Source organism: Camponotus vicinus, unplaced genomic scaffold (assembly GCF_025532165.1).
Source record: "Camponotus vicinus isolate PSW18456_S1 unplaced genomic scaffold, iyCamVici1.0 SCAF_6, whole genome shotgun sequence".
NCBI lineage: Eukaryota > Metazoa > Arthropoda > Insecta > Hymenoptera > Formicidae > Camponotus > Camponotus vicinus.
Genome location: NW_028141978.1, coordinates 9,617,713 through 9,622,904, shown reverse-complemented (window position 1 = coordinate 9,622,904; position 5,192 = coordinate 9,617,713). Strand labels below are relative to the sequence as shown.

The window sequence follows — 5,192 nt, the reverse complement described above, 5'->3', positions numbered from 1 at the left end:
GAATTAATTAATACATTATTCAAAAACAATCGAATAAATTCAAATAATTAGCTCCGTGATGAATTGTTTAATAAATAATCAAATTTAATCAATAAATTAAAATCTAATAATTTAATATTCCGCTCGTGTATATTTTATAGTATATAAAATATTTCGACGAATTATCAATAACATAATGGTCGACTTTTACAACGTAAACAATAGCGTGCTATTGTTTGTATGTTATGGTTTTGTTATCATTTGCTCGGTGACATTCGAGCAGTAAAGTAATGATGCGAAATGCTTTGTATGTTAATTAATTGTTTAATAAATAATCGTTTAATTAATCTATAAATTGAAAAACTTCTACAATTTAATATTTTCATGTATATATTATAGTACGTAAAATATTTCGGCAACGAATTATCAATAACACGGTGTTCGACTTTTGACAATATAAACAATAGCACGCTATTATTAATATGCTACGGCTTTGTTATCATTCGCACGGTGATACTCGAGCAATAAAGTGGTACGAAACGCTTCGCATATTATCGAATTTCTTTCTAAATACGATTACGATTAATATCGAAACAATTTGATATAATTATTAATAATTAAAAATTAATTAACTTATGAAAAACGACATAAAATTGTATCGCAGCGATAAATCCTTATCGAATCGTAATCATTAATTACTGCGAATAACAATTGAAACAAAGGATACATAAAAGGGGATAAAAGAATTAATTTTGTTATAATCTTTCGATTATTAATGCTTATTATAATAATTTCTCTAACGATACTTATTAAAATTAAATATATTTCGATCAATTTTAAATTTTCTTAATCGGCAATCACTCATAGAATATTTCAACGGCGAATTATAACAATAACATAGTATAAGTCGGCCTTGGCGATATAAACAGTATCGGGATAATGTTTATGATACGATCATTCGCACAGTATCCTTGAACAATAAAGTAGTGACGTTTCATATATTATCAAATTCTTCCTTTCCATAGTCAACCTTGGCGATATAAACAGTACCGCGGTAATGTTTCTGACTTACGATCATTCGCTCAGTGGCTCTCGAGCAGTGAGGTAGTGATGTGAGACGTTCCATATATTATCAAATTCTTTCTCTAACGACAATTGCAAGTGCAACGAGAAACTTTTCGTGAGTGAGTGTAAGTGCAACGAGGAGTTCAATCGAGTGTAACGAGGATTGAAGTGCCACGAGGAAAAAGCGAAGAAAGCAAAAGAAAAAAGGAGATCTTGGAAATGGATGGATCAATAAGATATGATGTAAGTCATTAATATTTTAATTATTTATTACATTAATTATTTATTATATTGTTGCGTCCCCGCGTCCCATCCCCTTGGATGTATTCGTCACCCGTTGAATTCTTTCGGCGGGAAGTACGTCGACGGAACAAGATTGTTTCCGCGCGCGTTGTCAAGATGTTATAAACAACGACTGTCAGAGAGTCTGAGCCCAGCTGTCAAACTGTGCGGACGCGCGTCTATCTCTGATCCGTTTTACGATTATTCTGAATTTTTCTGAAGCGTGTGTCGATCGATTGTGTCACACGCGTTCGATATATATCGTTTCGCGGACGCAACAATGTATAAATTATTTATCAATAGTATATATTGTTGTATAACAACGACGGTCAGCTGAGTCGAAGGATAGCTGTCAAGCTATTCTTCCGGACGCGTTTTACATTACGGGTCGTTAACGCGAGATTTCCCCTGTTATTATTTGTTGTTTGTGTATTCTGTGTTTCTAATTAAAATTCTTAATTTCCGTTAAGAGTGTCTTGTTATTTTACGCGGTACGCGAGTGTCCGATTGTGTTGAACGCGCTTCGATATCTCGAAGTCGCCGCCGCGGATGTAACAATATATTGAAAATTTATATATTTCTCGTTTGGTTTTATTTCTTTAATTGTGATTCAATAGTGATTTTAAATTGTAATATAGAAAAAATAGAAAAAAATAGAAATTTTTTTATTTATCATATTTTTAAAAGTTTATATCTAAGAAATATAAATTATTTTGTAATATGCAATTTATAACATTAAAATATATCTATTTAAAAGTAAAAATGTAAAAATTAATTGCGCGCAATAATTAGTTTTAAAATCAATTATTTTGAACATTGCTTTATATAATAGATTTTCTCTTATCTTTTATATTTTTATTTATCGTTTATATTTGCGAATTAAAATTTATATAGTATGTTACAAAATAAATTATATATTATATTATATATAAAATTATATATAATATAACCCTCCCATGGGGTACACCTTGTCGCGGTGGGAGGGCTTAGTACTTGGATGGTGCCTTGAGGTTTATCTTAAATTTTTCTATTTATGATAAATCTTACGGAGCCTGAAGAGGAAGCCAAGTACCCTTTCGCGTCGTCGGTGCCGTCAACGTGCCGCGGACGGCAAGCGCTTCGTTACCGCGTTTTCGCGTTGTAGTATTCTCGCGTCGTCGCGTTTTCGCGAAACTTTTGGACTTTTTCATATAAAATCCTAATTTCATTTATTGTCACGAGTCTCTACTTCAGATGCCAATTAACTGGGATGTTTCACCGAGTTTGCACACGTTGCTATGCAACGTACACTCGCGCCTTGTGCATCGCGGCACTTGGTGATGCCGGCCGCGCAGAACGTATGTCCAGTACAAAATGTACATGGGCGCGCGGGTTCGAGCTTCGCGCTCGATCGGCTTAGTGATGGTCACGCTCTACTTCGTCAAGTGATTCGGCCCGAATTGTCTAGGACTCGATCGATTGTTCGGAATGGTCGTTAATGGGTCCCTTCTCTTTGCTCGTCTACAGCCACACGCCCAGCGTGTGTTAACCCTGTCGAGGAGTCGAGTGGATTCCCCTAGGCACGATTTTCGCTCGGTAAAAGGGGTTGCCTCCCCATTTTCTAAATTGCTGAATGTTAGCATTTAAAAAATGTGGGTATCCTCTTCTTTTACCGTCTACTAGCCTTGTGTACTGCGCTAGTGATATAGCATCCGTGCGGGTCACCTGAAATCGTGCTTAGCGGGTCCAGGTTCGATATGAGATAGGATAATTATGCGCGAAAAAGAGCTGGTGAACTTCATTTTCCTCTATTTCCGTCAATCGTTTCGTCTTCTTTCCGGTTTGGGCCTAGTCCTTGCTCGTTGTATCGTTGCATTCCCGACCGGTTGGCTCGAAGCTGATTCTCAAAAGTGAAATGGGATTTTCGCTCGTACCGAAACCGGGTGCCGTTAAAAGTATATACATATTAAGTATATACACGCGCGATCAAATATACAATTTTTAATCGCATCGAAATAGTGCGGACATCGTTAAGTATCGCGCGTAAAATAGCGGAAATAGCGATATAAAAATATCGCTCGTGAGTGCGGGAGTGTCGTTGAAAGTATCGCGCGTTAACAACATCAGAGAAGGAGGAGGTCTGGGAGAGACATCAGGCACCGGTAAAGCAACTCTATGGTAAATAAATTATATTACTTATATATAATTATTTATTAATTTCTACGCGAGATTTAAATTAAGTAATTAATCGCGTAATTTAACTTTTTATTTACATGACTTAAACAAGAGAAAAAAGCGAGAAATTTTTACATGAAAACTGTAATCTAAAAGTTTTTACTTTTGAATACCTTTTAATAGTATTATTAAATCATTAAACTTATTAAAAAGAATTATAATTTATTAATAGAATTATAATTATAAACTTCTTAATAGAAATATTAAATTATTAGTTAATAGTAGAATCTTTTTCAAAATTTATAAAATTGTTTATCTGCTTATTTCTTATATGCGTTGGATATAAAATTAAATACATATAATAATAATTTTTTGAAATGTTAATTTTTTGACCGTAACTACAATTGGAATCTTCTTTGTATGTTACAGATCAATGAACTATTGTAAGAGGAGGAGGAGGCTTGGGAGAGGCATCTTGCATCGGCGAAGCAACTTGATGGTGAATATTTATTATTTGTATATCGATTGTTATAAATCGCACAATAAAATATTTGTATATCGATTGTTATAAATCGCAAAATAATAGTAGAATCTTTTTCAAAATTTATAAAATTGTTTATCTGCTTATTGTTATATGCGTTGGATATAAAATTAAATACATATAATAATAATTTTTTGAAATGTTAATTTTTTGACCGTAACTACAATTGGAATCTTCTTTGTATGTTACAGATCAATGAACTATTGTGAGAGGAGGAGGAGGCCTGGGAGAGGCATCTTGCATCGGCGAAGCAACTTGATGGTGAATATTTATTATTTGTATATCGATTGTTATAAATCGCACAATAAAATATTTGTATATCGATTGTTATAAATCGCACAATAATAGTAGAATCTTTTTCAAAATTTATAAAATTGTTTATCTGCTTATTGTTATATGCGTTGGATATAAAATTAAATACATATAATAATAATTTTTTGAAATGTTAATTTTTTGACCGTAACTACAATTGGAATCTTCTTTGTATGTTACAGATCAATGAACTATTGTGAGAGGAGGAGGAGGCCTGGGAGAGGCATCTTGCATCGGCGAAGCAACTTGATGATGAATATTTATTATTTGTATATCGATTGTTATAAATCGCACAATAATTCGTTCTTATAATTTAAAGGAATTAAAGAAAAAATTAAAGAGAAAGATTTTTATAAAAATCATATTAAAAATTTCTATTTAAAAAATAATTTCAAACTTTATAAATTCTTTCCATACGTGTTTATATCTGCTTATTATTTTACACACCGGATATGAAATTCCGCACAATAATAATTTTTTGAAATATTGATTGTATTTTGAGCTGTGTTATAAATGAATTTTATATTTGCATGTTACAGACGTAGTTTCAATAACGACAACATAGTTTCGATAAAGACAACTCCGTAACTTCAATAACAACCCTGTAACTTCGATAACGACAACTCCGTTATTGCACATCAATGGCCCGGTGAGTGACAAAAACTTTTATTTAATTTTAATGTAACGGATCCATAGAGATTGCAGATGTAGATTGTAGATAAATCTGTTGCCTTAAAATGGATGAGCTAGGATAGTTTAAATTAAATAATTTTTAATAGATTCGTTCGAAATGTAATGCATCACGAAAATATATTGCAGTATTTTAACTATAAAGAAAGAAGATCGAGAAAAGATTATT

General features: G+C 32.6%; 1 long non-coding RNA gene across 1 annotated transcript; it reads left to right on the top strand.

Moving 5' to 3' along the window:
* Positions 1–3,908: 3,908 nt before the first annotated feature.
* On the top strand, positions 3,909–4,575 carry LOC145973393 (uncharacterized). Its single transcript, XR_014439425.1, has 3 exons — positions 3,909–3,979; positions 4,213–4,282; positions 4,516–4,575. It is a non-coding gene; the product is annotated as an uncharacterized LOC145973393 (long non-coding RNA).
* Positions 4,576–5,192: the final 617 nt, after the last annotated feature.